The 16,272-nt window shown below is 41.1% G+C and overlaps 1 pseudogene across 1 annotated transcript; it reads left to right on the top strand.

Moving 5' to 3' along the window:
* Positions 1–9,198: 9,198 nt before the first annotated feature.
* LOC308304615 (cytosolic sulfotransferase 1-like) lies at positions 9,199–10,941 on the top strand (annotated as a pseudogene). Its single transcript has 4 exons — positions 9,199–9,333; positions 9,770–9,859; positions 10,320–10,391; positions 10,829–10,941. The product of its transcript is annotated as a cytosolic sulfotransferase 1-like (transcript).
* Positions 10,942–16,272: the final 5,331 nt, after the last annotated feature.

The raw sequence follows: 16,272 nt of genomic DNA, 5'->3' as shown, positions 1-16,272 counted from the left end.
TTATTTTTGTCCAGATGTGCTACAATTAACTCCAGTTAGTTCTTAATGCTTGTGTTGGTGCTGTTAATGTGCTACATCACGCACAAGGCATCAATCAGCAAGGACAGCAATTCAGCTGGATGAGGCTCAGGGACGTGCTGGCCATTGGGAAAAGCGGGACAACTCCCGAACAGCTGGTTCATTCCCGGCCGGTCCAGGCCGGCCATTAAGAAAAAAATACAAATAAAATGTCGGACTTCGTTCCATTTTTTGGGCTGGGCGGCCAACAAAGTAAATTGTCACTGTCGGGCAGAAACCTTGTATCTCCGAGTTTCAAATGTGTACATTTTTTCGCAAAGCAAAGCCCTGCTTCATCATACAAGGCCGTTGCACAAAAGTAGTGAAAACAGCCGATCACAACGCCTCGCACCGCAAGGCGTTTTGTGCTTGTAGATCGGCTGTTTTCACTAGTTTAAATCATTTTTGAGCGGTGGTTACAACGCTCCTATACGTGGCCGTGTGTGTGGGTCTGTCTGTCTGTCTGTCTGTCTGTTTGTCTGTTTGTCTGTCTGTATGTCTGTCTGTCTCCGGGTATGTAGCCTGGCCCTGCAGTAACCTTTTCTGACCACACATGTTAAGGGAGGGGCGCTGTTGCACACACACACACACACACACACACACACACACACACACACACACACACACACACACACACACACACACACACACACACACACACACACACACACCACCGCTCAGTTCACACGAGTGTGATTTTTTAAATGATAAATACAAAACAAACGGTTTTGGACATACAAGGTTTCCACCTGACAACGACAAAATATAACTTATGTAATTGGCCCACTGGCTTGTCACTACAACATGATCTGAAATGGCAAATCTTTGAGCAGCAGCAGCGCTATAGAGAGATCTCTCTCTATAGCACGCAATGAGGGCCTCTCCAACTCTTTTTCCCGGGCTGAATCAGGGACCCAGCACGTCCCTGATGAGGCTAGATCATTTTGTAAAAGTTCCCCTTATAATACACAGTACACTGCGACCATACAGTATAACCACTTTTACAAGTTGTTAGCCAGTTTTAGATGCCTTCTTAAAGCCGTGCCTCAGTTACTTGCGGATGAATGAATCTTAATAGATTTCTTTTTCTTTTTTCATTGTGATTGATGATATTCTATTTTTTGCTCTGGTGAACTGTGGTTTTGGTGAGAGACCATAATGTCAAATGTGTGCTGAATGATTAAATTCCCCTTTTCTATTAAACCTAGGGTGTCATAGGAAAGGAAAGTGTTCCAATTAAACCTAGAGTTAAATAGGAAAGCAGGTCGAAGAAAATGTTGCTTAATACCTACATTTGCGTTGGTTGAACAATGGATATGGATTATCTGTTTTCTTTTGATTTTTAACTTGTAGAACTATTTACTGTTTACAAGTTTGAACATCTTGAAACGATTTAGCCCTTGCACATCAAAGTAAATAATACCCGTTCAAATCTGAAAAGTCAAATGTTATATACATTTAAATATTAGAGGCTGAACTTGAGGTTTGAAAGAGCCTCTCAAAACAATATATGTATCACTCAACAGGACATAGCTTTACACTGTTTCAATAATTGTAGGATAAGAGTGGTTACACAGTGCACATACTGTTTTTTTTTTTTTTTGATTCAATCAACTGTTACAGTATACTAGAATCTATAAAAAGTATAAATTCCCTTGAATGAATCAAGGCAATTTCTTATCATACGTCAGGAGAAGAAAATAACGGATGGTGTCAGGACTCAACCTCCTACAGTATGTGGGGATCAGCAAATGATGATCAACTGTTAGTATTTACATAGATTTGTACGTGAAAAGCTGCTGTGTGGGCGGCGTTCACACATAAGGTCCATGCAACAGTGGCAGGGCACAAGGCAGTCAAGCTGTGGTAGCTACTCTATTTTGACCCCCACCATCCATCTCTCTCTCTCTCCCACGTCATCCATCTGATTACACTCACACATTCTAAATACATGCACAGTGTACACACACACACACACACACACACATACACACACATTCAGAGTCAGCTCCTGATAGCTGCACATTTACAAGAGCCAAGAAACTTTGCATTGATTCACATGAAAATGTATCACTGTAACTAAATGTATCAGTTAAAAAGCAGGTTCCACTTGAATACAACCAGTTCTTTTCTGTGGATAATATCTAATGGCAATGGATTTTTCTTTGGTTTTTGCCTTATAATGGTTTTCACAGGACAAAGATGTATTCCTCTCTTTGATTTTAAAATGTCTAGACGCAGACATCAAACATCACAAAATGTAGGTCATCTGCATACCCATACGTAACCATGTAGACCTGGAGCGCCACCAAATATGACAGTATTCAAATAGTATTAATTGCATAATGTATGCATGTGTTAACCACTTAAACCCTCTACTGTATATACTGTACATAATTGCGACCGTCAGGTCGCCGTTACTACCAAAACCTCCACCGGCTGTCTGTCAGTCTGTCCGTCAGTCTGTCCGTCAGTCTGTCAGTCTGTCCGTCACGTCACACTTTTCCCCAACTCATATCTCCGCCACCGTTGCCCCAATCCATGCCAAACTTTGCACACACACTCCTTGTCTGCCAATCCACAACCTCCACCCCACCAGGGACCCCCGGAGTTCCAGGGACCCCCGGGGACCCCCTTCTGCCGCCGCCAAAAAGTGCAAAAATGACCAAATGACCACCCAAAAGGGGAACGGGGAATTCCCAGGGACCACCGACTCCTGGTGCTCCAGCATGGATGCCCCTAGTGGAGGACCCCCGCCACTGCAGCGCACATAAAATGCCGTAACTCGGGCTAGGAGCGACCGGTACCCACGCGTCCGCCTCGGCGGCGCCAAGAGAGCCGTCAACATGAATCTGTCCCATATAGCGCCACCATCAGGCCCATTTTTTCAAACACATTTTTGGACACTGCTCCTACAGATTTTGCCCTAAAATCACGCAAATCGGTACAGAGTATGTCTACACTCATGTCATCAACATGGATCTGTCCCATATAGCGCCACCATCAGGCCGACTTTTTCAAAAACATTTTTGGACACTGCCCGACAGATTTTGCCCTAAAATCACGCAAATCGGTACACAGTATGTCTACACTCATGTCATCAACATGGATCTGTCCCATATAGCGCCACCATCTGGCCGATTTTTTCAAACACATTTTTGGACACTGCTCCTACACATTTTGCGCTAAAATCACGCTGTGACCTGACGGTCGCTTATGGTCTACATTTCTATAGCGTATACAATATATTTCTATAGGCAAGAAAGGCAATTCAAAGTGCTTTATATACAAGAAAAAAGTTTTACGACAGTAAGACAAACCATTAAGAGTGAAATAGAAAAGGAAAATAAAAAGAGAAAAATTAGAAACTATCAAATAAAGAAAAGAAAACCCAGATGAGGTGCATATAAAAGGAATGCATTAAAAGTATCATTTTTTTAAATCAATTATATGACAGACGGGGAGCCTGTGTAAAGATCTCTAGTGATATTCTCCTCTTGTACCACTGATTGTTTTTTTTTTTTTTTTTTAGGGAGAACTGTAAAGACAACAACAGTAGTCGAGTCTATTGAGGTTTTGTGTGTGAATAAAATATTTTGACCAATCTGTATGGTAGTATATGTTAATGAAATATACTGTAACTAACATTATTACAGTGGTTATATCTGGTCTCCCTAAATGTAGATCCTGTGGTATAGGCTATGATCACTGGTTGACAAGCTAGCTACCTGAACTTCTGCACTTATTGATTGATTAAAGACTTTATTAGAGGTTTGCATAGGAAAAGGTGCATGACAGTCAAGGTCAGCTAAAAGGATAAACACCACAAGAAGGCCTATGCGGTGTTTGATGGGGAGCCAGTGGAGTTGCTATAAAACAGGGGTGATGTGACTGATGGCAGGGGTTCTGGTGATAATAGGGGCAGCATAGTTCTGGACCAGTTGGAGCTTATGGAGGAGTTTGTGGGAGAGACCAAAGAGAAGGGATTTGCAATTATTAAAGGGCAGGAGAGATGAGGGGACCCATGTTATCGAACCAGCACTCTATACATGCAGCAACGATAACTATCGCAATATAGTGCTTTAATCTTACAACAAAAATGTATTGTTTTGACCAAAATATATCACTACCACCTTTAAATGTCATATACATGTAGGCCTACTACTATGACACCACAATTTGTCATTCAAACTATGTTGTGAGAAAGAATGAAAAAACAGCACACAATGTTATTGTCAAAAGAAGCATAACGTCGTTGTCGGGTGGAAACCTTTAATGTCCAAAACCGTTTGTTTGTATTTATGATTTTAAAAGTGATTTAAGCTAGTGGAAACAGCCGTGTTGTGTGCTTGTAGATCTGCTGTTTTCACTACTTTTGTGCGACCGCCTTGTATGATGAAACAGGGCTTTACTTTACGAAAGAACGTACAAATTTGAAACTTGGAGATACGAGGTTTCCACTCGACAACGACGATATATAAACATATCATCAACAACTCTACAGACCCAAGGTCCAATAAGAAGACACACAATCCAAAAAGTCTGCTAAATGACCTTGTGACCTAACACCCAACACAGCAGCGGCCCCCAGGTTGATTCAGGGTACGGGTTCACAATCCGTTGAGGCCCTCCGGTCTATCTGATAAGGTAGTTGAAGTTCAGGGTATCAAGTGTATCAGTAAGTGCTTATGCAGATGAGAGGGATTCAAAACATGTAAGTACAATACTGTATGTACTGGGTCAAGCAGATAAAGGTCAGTCCTAACACTTACTTATATTACTATTTCTTTATAATGCATTTTGTGATCATGCATCCTCTCCAGGCAAGGTTGTGCGAAAAGAAAAAGACATTGAGTTTACCAGCATACACCAGTAAAACCCATCAAGGTGCACCTACCGGTATAGACTAGTCACCAATGATTCCAAGATATCTGGTTGAAGTGCAATCAACCATTCTCCTAAAATAAAGAGCTCAGGTTTGTGTAATGCTGATAAGACTATGGTTGGCGTTTGTTTGAATCCCCTGAGAAAAATAGTGTGTGAAGAGCTGATCCTCCTGTCTGCCTGACACTGGTTGAAGCCAGATTAAAGAATTAGCTAAAATGTAACTTGGACTGTTTCTACAATATAACGTGCCTAGTATCTTTTTGTGCAACTCTGCATTAGCACTCTAACTTTTGAATTGCTGAATTGGTAGAATGTGCGCCCTTTACGTTTGATCTGAGCCCCTAGTAGCGGGGCAGATAAATGCATTTTTGCACTAAAATACTTCAGAAGTGGAAAGAAACCTAAAACTTTTCACAAGTACTCCTTAGGGGTTGTTCCTATGATAAAACACATTAGACACTGAAAAATCAAAATGGCTGCCATGTTTCCAAGATGGCTGCCTCTGAACAGTACGCCAGCCAGTTAATGTCCGATTTTCATAATATTAGAGTTGTTTTGTAGGTTTTAAAACATCCTGACTTCATTTATTACACTTTTAAAGCAGCCAGAATAACCTTTCTGACTTTTGGTTGAGGTCTTTCCTCACCTGGGACCCCCCAAACAGACCCCTGAGCCTATCTCAGTAATCGCATTGCTCCTGCTCCAGAGCAATGTTAAATTAGATCATAACTGAAGCATTAAAGTTGTTGTAACTGGGCTCTGAAAGCAAAAACGAGTAGTAGCAAATACCCAGGGGTCTTCCACAGGGGGTCCGGGACCCCTAGGGGGTCCTCAGAGTTACTACAGGGGGCCTGCCAAATCTTGATGGGGAAGTTCTTTTCTTTTTTTTAACTGTTTTTATTAGTATTCTCAGTATTATTTATTACATTTTTGTGTTAGAGAGACAGGTTCACAGGTGTTACTGCAGGGATTGCAAGAATTAAGGTATTGCAACTTCTCACTTTGGGCGCGCAGTCTAACATGTCCATTTATTGCGCTGCACTCACACTGACAACACAACACACACACACCTCTTTGTTATCGTCACCCCAAAACCCGCACCCTATCCTCTTAAAGAGCTCACGGTCAATTGTACCCAAAGAAATTCACTACTATACATGTCCTCCCTAATAGTGTTGACAGTTTCCACTATAGCATTAGGGAGGAGAGTGCAAGGCAGGTTATTGTTTGAGCAGCTGCACCGTCCCTTGTAACCTGCTTTGCAGCCACATTTGATGAGCTCAAGTACTGCCTTTTCAGCAGGGAGGGCAAGAAACCTGACTGGACATACCCTCCACTCTCTGAATTCCATCTATTTTTTTCAATTGATGGAAGCTCAGGGCAATTTGTCAGGTATGACAAAGTAGGCATCATAATAGGATACCTTCATCAAGGGACATGATTTTGAGGAAGTGCAAACACATGAAGAGGCTGATACCCCGATTCCTTATCAAGTCCTTGCCTCCGGTACAAAAAAAGGAAATTTATATATTCGAGTGAGTTCAAGTTATTGGATGTTACAAATGTCAAGGGTTCCTTTGCGTACATAGTTTTTCAGGTGCTGACTGGGGAAGAACATTTGTTGGAATCACCAAAAAGACATGGGTCAATGCCTACTTGATGATGATGATGATGACCAAGCCATTAACCGCTTCAAGGACCTTGGCAAGGTCATTGGCCATTCCTCCTAAGCTTATAAATGGTGAGCTTCCATCAACATTGCAGTCGGAACATTTTGCATGCCATGTTTACGGTTCAAAAGGTCCAACAACCCTGGGATTACTCAGATGGGAACTATTTCTGTCAAAGAACTTGGAGGGTGAGATGCTACCTCCAACTCGTGCTGCACTGCTACCACATTACCTCCGCGCCAACTCTGTCACAATGCAGGATAAATCATACCTTACCATACCATACCCTGTGCTTCCACCAATCGAAGAAAATAGATGGAATTCAGAGAGTGGAGGGTATATTCCAGTCAGGTTTCTTGCTCTCCCTGCTCCAAAGGCAGTACTTGAGCTCATCAAATGTGTCTGCAAAGCAGGTTGTAAGGGACGGTGCAGCTGCTCAAATAACCTGCCTTTCACTCTATGCTATGGTGGAGACTGTGTCAACACTATTAGGTTGGACATTGAAGATGATGATGATGAAGACGAATATATCCTGCATGTCTGAAATTACTGTATTGTAGTGAATCTCTTTGGGCGTAATTGACCATGGGCTCTAATAAGGTGAGGGTTTTGGGGTGACAATAACAAAGAGGGGTGTGTGTGTGTGTGTGTGTGTGTGTGTGTGTGTGTGTGTGTGTGTGTGTGTGTGTGTGTGTGTGTGTGTGTGTGTGTGTGTGTGTGTGTGTGTGTGTGTGTGTGGTCAGTGTGAGTGCAGTGCAATAAATGGAAATGTTGTTCTGCGCCCAAAGTGAAAAGTTGCAATACCTTCATATTGCAATACCTGCAGTAACAGCTGTCAACCATAACTGTTTAACACACAAAAAAAAACATTATACATAATACTGAGAATACTAATAAACCATCAAAGTACAATACATAAAACCAGGATACATAAAAACATTCAAAGTTTCAAAAAAACATTGAGATTTGGCAGGCCCCCTGTAGTAGCTCTGAGGATCCCCCCAGGGGTCCCGGACCCCCCCGTGGAAGACCTCTGTTATTTGCTACTAGTCATTTTTTATTTCAGAGCATATTTCAGATCTAATTTAACATTGTTCTGGAGCAGGAGCATAGCGATTACTGAAATAGGCTCAGGGGTCTGTCTGGGGGGTCCCAGGTGAGGAAAGACCCCAACCAAAAGTCAGAAAGGTTATTCTGGCTGCTTTAAAAGTGTAATAAATGAACTCAGGATGTTTTAAAACCTACAAAACAACTTTAATATTATGAAAATCCGATATTAACTGGCTGGCGTCCTGTAAAACATATCCAAAAAGGCGGCCATCTTTAAAACTGGCGGCCATTTTGAAAATTAAGTGTCTAATGTGATTAATCACAAGAATGACCCAAGAGGTACACTCTGTAAAATTTTGGTGCTTCTTTCCAGAACTGAAGTATTGTTCTCCTTAACTGCCCCGCTATAGGGCTCTATTATGATCCAGGTCTTATGCCTTATGCCTTAACTTCTTTGCCTTTTTTTACTATTTTGAAAAAGATTTTGAAATACTTCAAATGCTGATCTACATCTGCACGTTGTGAGCTTGCAGATCAGCTATTTGAAATATTTAAAAAAATATGTCTATATAGTAAAAAAAGGCAAAGAAGTTAAGGCATAAGGCATAAGACCTGGATCATAATAGAGCCCTACAGTATGTTAAAGCTCCTGGACCCATCACCGCTTCTGCATGGGACCAACCTGCATCTTTAGTCATGTGAACTGACTAAACCCATGGTTGGCTTGGCCTCAATGCAACTGCAACTCTAGGAGTCACTAAAACCCAATTCCTCTGTGATCTACCCTAATGCTGTGCCATCGAGCTTGTAATCTTGATCTCCTAATCTGAAGGCTCGTGAGTTTGAGCCCATTATTTCATTATTGAACAATTGTATTCCCAGATTCTATGCATTTCTGTAATGGTTTAAATCAACTTCTTGGCATTCTGTAAAGGCAGAACTCATATAGCCTATATATAAATAAGTGAACATAGCACATAAGATGTATTGATATCAATACTTGAGATGTTCATATCTCATATTGAAATTGGTAGCCTATGTCTAGACTTATGTATGTACGTATGTCTGGTCTATGCTGGACCTTTCAGCAGGGAGAGTCCTTTTTTAAGAGTTCTAGTTGCCTTGACAACCAAGCCAGCAATAAGATTTGCAGTAATAATAACCTAGGGCTTATTTGATGTTATGTGAAGTATATTGACTTGTTTTAAGAACAGATGGTGCAAATGTATTTTGCAGCTATTTAAGAAATAAACGCCTTGTGAATTTTACATTAACGGCTGGTGTAACACTATCCAGGTGACCAACATAATATTTCTCCTTAGTATGGAAGAAATGTGGATAATAACTCATCACCAATGGCGCTTTTCTGTAATACGTACATTATACCTACTTTTTCATTTCAGTGTTAAAATGTGTAATATTCACACAGGATTAACACAGTCATGGCAAATAAATCGCTATAATGTAAAAATGTAATTTATTTATTAGCAATGTTACATTATATGTAACTGAAAGTTGTATCTCGATTTCACAGATGGAGGTCCCTGTTCGACCCAAACTCTTTGATTTCCACGGTGTCTACATGATATGTTCACTGATAACTGGGACAGTGTACAGAACTTTAAAGCAAGAACAGATGATATTCTACTGGCTACGTTTCCCAAATCAGGTGTGTTTAGTCGTATTAGGTTACATAAAATAGTTTCTATGGGGTGGCTCTGTAAAATGTCTTACAAGTGGGTCTGTCTGTGTGTTTGACTGTCTCGCAAATTAGCCTCTAGCTGGCAGTAATTAAAGGAAGTACCTCCACGCACATATCATTACACTTACATTTTTATAAGGTCTTACAGACCTTACAGACTCTATAGATCGTCTGAATCCTAGTTATCATTTAGTCATTTCAATGGCCATTGGTGACGTGGCCCCATAGCCATTATGGCTATAATATAATGGCCGTGGCCCGTGGCCCCATAGCCAAGGATAGGGTGACTAGCGACCACTCCTCTTCTTTTGAAAACTCATCTTCCAGTCCAAACTTGTGCCCAAGTCTTTCTGGGAGCAAAACTGCAGGGTAGAGTAAAATGCAACTTTTAAATCATGACCTAAATGCCATGTGACCGGCTGGTGGGAGAAGAAACAGACTCATTCTAAACTGCTCTACATGTTCTATGAAGACCTGATCGAGGTGGATGGATGTGTGTTGGATGTATTGTATGTGTGTGTGTGTGTGTGTGTGTGTGTGTGTGTGTGTGTGTGTGTGTGTGTGTGTGTGTGCTTGTGTGTGTGTGCTTGTGTGTGTGTGTGCGTGTGTGTGCGTGTGTGCGTGTGTGTGCGAGAGAGAGAGAGAGAGAGAGCGAGAGAGAGAGAGAGAGAGAGAGAGAGAGAGAGAGAAGGAGAGAGAGAGAGAGAGGGAGTATACATTACAGCACTACAGTTTCCCAAATAGTGGGCCGGGACCCATTTATGTACGACTCCAGTAAAAATCCCAGTTCCTACATTAAAGTCTAATCTCTCTTTTGGGTCTCGTCCTGAAAGGTTTGGGAACCACAGCATTACAGTACATGTTGGAGATGTTGTGTGACAGCTGCTTGTGTTTCTAGGATACTGGACGAGAGATAGAGCGACTGTGTTCCTTTCTTGGTTTGTCTCCTTCAGCTGAGGAGGAGAGAATCGGTGCAATTTGGAAGCATGAAGAAAGACAAAATGAATCTTCCTTCATGAGGAAAGGTACAGAGAACGATTTTTATTGATCTATGAAAGTAAATAATCTGTGTGTCCATAGAACTCTCGCCCTGCACCGCAGGGAATCAGGTAAAATTCCTAGTTCCTAATTTCTCCCACAAATGGCAGACTTAATGTGTGCCAGCAAGGGATCATGACGTCCTTGTCAATGCAATAGTGATCTCTGCTGACTGGCCTGTTCAGTGGGGAAGGGATCTGGGGAAGAGGACCTGAACCTCTGTGTGCCTTACGTTCCTCAGTCCAACACGGGTTGCGATTGAAATAATTGAGAAGAACATGCAGAGGAAATGCAAAAAAGATCAAAGTAAAGAATTGACAAGGAGGGAGAGAAAACTAATTCTACCCCCTGCTACAGTTCACGGTATAGAACAGTTTTTACTGTATGTATTGTACACAGTGCTTAAACTTGTTTGACTCCCCAGGAAAGGTTGGTGACTGGAAGAACCATTTTACCGTGGCCCAGAGTGAACAGTTTGATGAAGACTACAAGAAAAGGATGAAGAATCCCACTCTGCAATTCCGTACTGAAGTGTAGCAAGGCTTAACATGGCTGTGCATATAGTCTATATCCATTTGTGTAGATCTACGGGTTATTTACTGTGATGAGTAGATTTAATCTGGAATTTATTTGAATGAATGAAACGTTATTTTAACACATGTGCATTGTACAGTACACATTATTATAACTAGTACATAGATCTGCAGTGGAATGGAATGAAACTACCAAACAAAGCACATATCCAACAAGTAGAAACAGGCCTTATTCTCAGTAGATAAGTGGGTTTGTAATATATGTATAGTATGTGCAGTACGAACAGAATACATGTACAGTATGTATGCAAAAGTGTGTTGCACCATACAAAATTATGTTGAGAATCTCAGATTTCAGAGCTGAGCTGTCATGGAATGAGGGTGCGGAGGCATTGTTCTGACGTTTAGCTTTGAAATCTGAGATTCTCAACATAATTGTATGGTGCAACACACTTGTGTTGCCTTTGTGTCTTGTTAATTAAACTTTAAGCTGTCATGGAATGATTTGTCTGAAAATGGAAAAATAAGTAAGTGAAACAAAGTAAGTGTGGTTAAATCCCTGAAAGAAAAAAGAAGAAAATAAAACCCCACTCAAATCTCATGCACGTATGTCCAACTGTTTTAGCTGATGGTATGCTTTGGCTGGTAACTGTTTTGGCTACCATAATTTTGTATGGTATTGGTATTAATATCTCTTTCTACAATAAATGTTCCAGTGTGTTTGTTTTAATGGTTTGAAGGTCATCAGCAGGCTTAAGGTATTAATCTATTTTCATTCGTGTGTACCTCACTAAATACAGTACAGATAAAGAGGAATATGGTTACTGGCACAACCAAAAAGGAGAAAGTCTGGCTACTGGTAGGGAGACCAGACCGTACAGGGACACGTTCACAGCACATATATCTAGTTGATAACACATTAGGTCGAACACCCTTTGAATCGACGACCAAACTCGAACCCAAACCCTAATCCTAACCTCAGTAAAACTATGCCTAACTCTAACCCTAACCCTAACCTCAGTAACCGTGACGCGGGTGATTATCTAACCTGCCGACGCTCGCGGGTGTTTATCTAACCTGCCGACACTGTTCGACCCAACGGGAGTTCGACCTATGGGGCAGTCCCCATCTAGTTAAGAAATAACTAGTTAACTTACTTTGCACAAAGACTATAGGATCTGACTTGTTCCAATGTGTCACTACCCAATCAAGTGACTTGACAAATTGTCTAGAAATACTCAGAAAGTTTACTGAACTAATAGTGATTTCAATTGAGACTAACAACTGTCACAGGGACCAGTGTATATTGTGCATATCGTGAATTCCAAGTTCCCACCAGCAGCCACACGGTCAACTCAACGTCCTCTGTTTGCCTTCGGGCACAATAGAGGGGGAAACTGTTAAAGTATGTAAATACACTATTTTGAACTATAACCATATTTGTGCTGACTTATTCTCAGTCAGAATTTATAAACAACTAGTTTCACTGTTTCCCACAGTATTAGCTTAGTCCATAAAGGCAATATCTGCTCTTTTCATGGCAAACTGTGGCAGATATAGGCACATACAGTAGTAGATCCAGTGTGCAGAAACACATCTGAACTTGACCAGTACACACAGAGGCCGTACTGGACTGGTCCATAAAATATTACCTTTTCCATGTCTGTTGAGTATGGGAACCCATTTATGCCACTGAATAAAAATGTGTTGTTTGCTTAGATATGCAGAAAGACATCCTCACAATTCTTTATATATTATATTATTATTTTTTATTCAATGGCAGAAATGAAATTCCATGGTTGAGGTCATTTTACTTTAGTATAACATTTAGTGTCCATTATTGGCAAGTAACTGCAATGTCACGTGCTTGCTTTCATTTGTTGCTACAGTATCAACACACTAGAAAATGTGCGTGTGTGTGAGTGAATGATACAGCCCTTCAATGTCACAGTAATGAGAATCTTCAAGTTTGAACCAAAGTAAAATATTGCTCAGTGTTTAAGATACTGTAATTGGGCATTTCTGAAGCAGCTGTGAGTTCATTAAAAAAACAGTCCTGTTGGGGTCTGTAAAGGGAAGTGCAGAAGAAAGGCATTATGAGAAGGAGCGACTTCTTGAGATGCAGTGTGTTCTCACACTCACGCAGCCGCAGAGGGACCACTCAGTGTGTGTTGCACAGCTGACTGTAGACGTGCTCCAGGATCTGGGAGTAGGCCTGGTCCTTCAAGGGTGTGGCTCAGTGAGCCCTGGGGAGGACAGAGAGCCAAGAACATCAGGTGGAGGTTAAGTGTGTGAGACATGGTCCAACTTCATGATTAAATTGACAGGGGCCGTCACTGTGTCACTGTGTACAAATGAATTGTGGCCCCTGTTAAATGTTTTTTTTTTTTCATTTTATTTTATCGTTATTATTGTCACTAGGCCATTTACATTTATTGCATCATACATTCATTGGCATCAGCATAAATAGGATGATATTTCATATTCAAATAGTCCTCTGTACGACTCTGTAGTGCTCAACACTGTATATTTGTGACAACATTTTCTTTGAACCTGTCATGATATTACTTCATCACATCAATAAACAAAACAAAAAACACAACAAAGGTAAGGGTTGCGCACAGTCCATGATTAAAAGAACATTGTGGCTCATGAACCCTATACCCAGGATGCATTGCAGTAATGGCCAGAGCCAAGGGGAGCCATCTGTTGGGTCCTGTGGCGTGAAGGCAATGTCAGTGGTTTTGAATAGCAATGAACCAAGTTTAAATACATTGTTTTAAAGAAGTGGAATTGTTTATGTTTAACTATTAGGATAGAGATGGGTATTTAGGCATTACTTTACAGATGGTAAAATGCAGGTACTGTATACTGTAATTATAAAAATGATTGTTAGGCATTGTGTTTGAGGGTTAGGTTTAGGCACAGTATTATGATAACACATGGTTACAATTACAAATGGTTAAGTTTAGGTATGAGTTTGGTGTAGTTAAGGGTTACGGTCAGGGTAAGGATCTGGGAGGTACTTACAGTAGCTGTGTGATCTCAAACTCCCCAATTTTTAGCTTGTAGAAATTGTGTACCAACACCAGTTCAGGAGCCACAACATTTCTGAGTGCTATTGTGATGTCTATACTGTAGCTTAGGCCAAGGTTTCTCAAAGTGGGCAAGCTCACAACGTGTCACGTGTGACACGTTGTGAGCTTGTAGTCAGAATATGCCCATATATGGGCATTCCCAGATATGCCCTTAATATTGATGACACTGGGACAGGGATCTCCATATATGGGCATAAAACGGACAAGGATGTAATTCATTTGCAAGTGTGATCTGGGAATGCCCATATATGGGCATGTTCTGACATCACATTGTCGACTATATATGGGCATAACATATATGGGCATAAAAGGGACATGAAGCCAGAGTGTGATGTCAGAGCGGCAAACCCATTCTGTTAAGAGTGGTTCCCCTACATCACAGTAACATCAGAGCATGATGTCAGAATGATGTCACAGTGACAAGGGAACCAATAGACTGTAAAAATGTGTACTGACTGAAGGACTGACACAGACGGAGACAAGCTACGACATTTCTCATGGTATACTGCGACCTTCGGTCGCAATCAGCATTTTTTGGTGTGGTTAAAAGTCAAAGTATAAAAGTTTTTTTCGCTCTGTTCTAATGGAAACAGATATCCTCTCAAGTTTTCCTCGTGACATAATGTATCTTAGGGGGAAAGATTTAAAGTTAAGGTACTGTAAAGTAACTCAGGGGTGCCATAGATGAAAAGATTATTTACAGGGGTGCCCTAAGATGAGAACCATTGGCTTGGGCTCATAAGTAGTTGTATTTTAACTGTAAATTTCAAGTATAAAGTTAACCTTGATCTTGCTCATCATGGTAGTGTCAGGGCACCAATACTGGTTAAATTGGACAACATCTGGAGCAGCCCTGTAGTAGTCAACCAGCAACATCTGTAGAAGAATCGCAGACAGAAATTGTTTGGTTGATACATAGTATCGTATTTTCAAATTGCATTTATTGGAAGTATATCGACAAAGTAAAAAAAATATGAACACTGATGAAAAGCATTTTCACAATCTCCCCAAAAAAGACAATCTTTGTCGTATAATGACGTTAGCCTGGATTGTGTTTTTCACTCCACCTTACAATATACAGTATCCTATATCTCCGTGCCCAAACGAGGTAAAACGACTTGTGGCTTCTTATTGGTCTGTTGGACAACCAGTCTTGTCCAATGTAAAACAAGAGACACCTACGATATGGAAATATGAGTCAAATGGACCCTGGACAGACCGAGAAGTGAAGTGTGGAAAAAGACGAACGTAACGAATCAGTCTGGATCCCAGGCTATGATGATGTTGCATGCCGAAAACAGCCAATTTACAAGCTCACGTTGTCAATGTGTCACATCTTGATTGTGAGCTTGTAGATCTACTATATTTTATCTACACTTCTTGTTCTTTGTACATTTTTTAAATTGTTCAAGTACCATCTCATTGAGAACATCACTGGTGAGGAAGTTGTCTTGTAGGTGACCTCCACCGCTACTGGGATTCCATAGTCATTGGGCCGTTGCTGTACTGCGTGAAGGAAGACAAACACACACAGAGAGTCACTCCATCCCAAAAGAGGACAAGTCTTTAGTTTACCCTATTAACAGTGCTGTTTAAAATCAACATTGTCTGGGCCTCGGGACATTTTGGTTGAGTTATACTGTGAAAAAACCAAGAGAAATATACCGTAGTTAAGAGTTATCCCGCTACTCTGTCCTTACCTCTAGTGGCGGTACCACCCAGAATGGTGAGATTGTAGATGCCACACCCTGGTTACCATGGTAGTAAGGGCCTAAAAATAAAACAGGGATAAAAGCTCAGTGACTCCAAGTTCAATCCCTGAGCCTACTTCCTGGACATAAAGATACCAGAGATCTTAACTGAACCCCTGAAAGCCTTGAGACTCCAGCCTTCATCCCCAAATGTTTTGTTTTGACTGGTATACTTAAGTACTTGGATCTGTGTGATCTGTGCAGGGGTGTTGCACCAAATTCTGGGCCCGGGGTACAAGGATTCACTGGGGGGGCCCCATGAATGTTCTTCATAGGGGGAGGGGGTTTAACCCATTTAGACTGGGAACGCATTATTACGCATGATTCTGTGCTTTAAATATTGAAAAATAGCTCACAGCTCAGCACCGAGTGCCGCGCAGCGAGCTTGTAGATCTGCTATTTTTTGAAAAATCGTGAAAATGTGTGAAAATTTAACTTTGTAACAGATCGTCGTGGACTCACTCTTGTGCACAACCACAAAACTGG

Source organism: Nannobrachium achirus (assembly GCF_963921795.1).
Source record: "Nannobrachium achirus genome assembly, chromosome: 19".
In the NCBI taxonomy this organism is placed as follows: domain Eukaryota; kingdom Metazoa; phylum Chordata; class Actinopteri; order Myctophiformes; family Myctophidae; genus Nannobrachium; species Nannobrachium achirus.
Note: the sequence above shows the minus strand (reverse complement) of the source record. Positions and strands in the feature narration are given on the sequence as shown.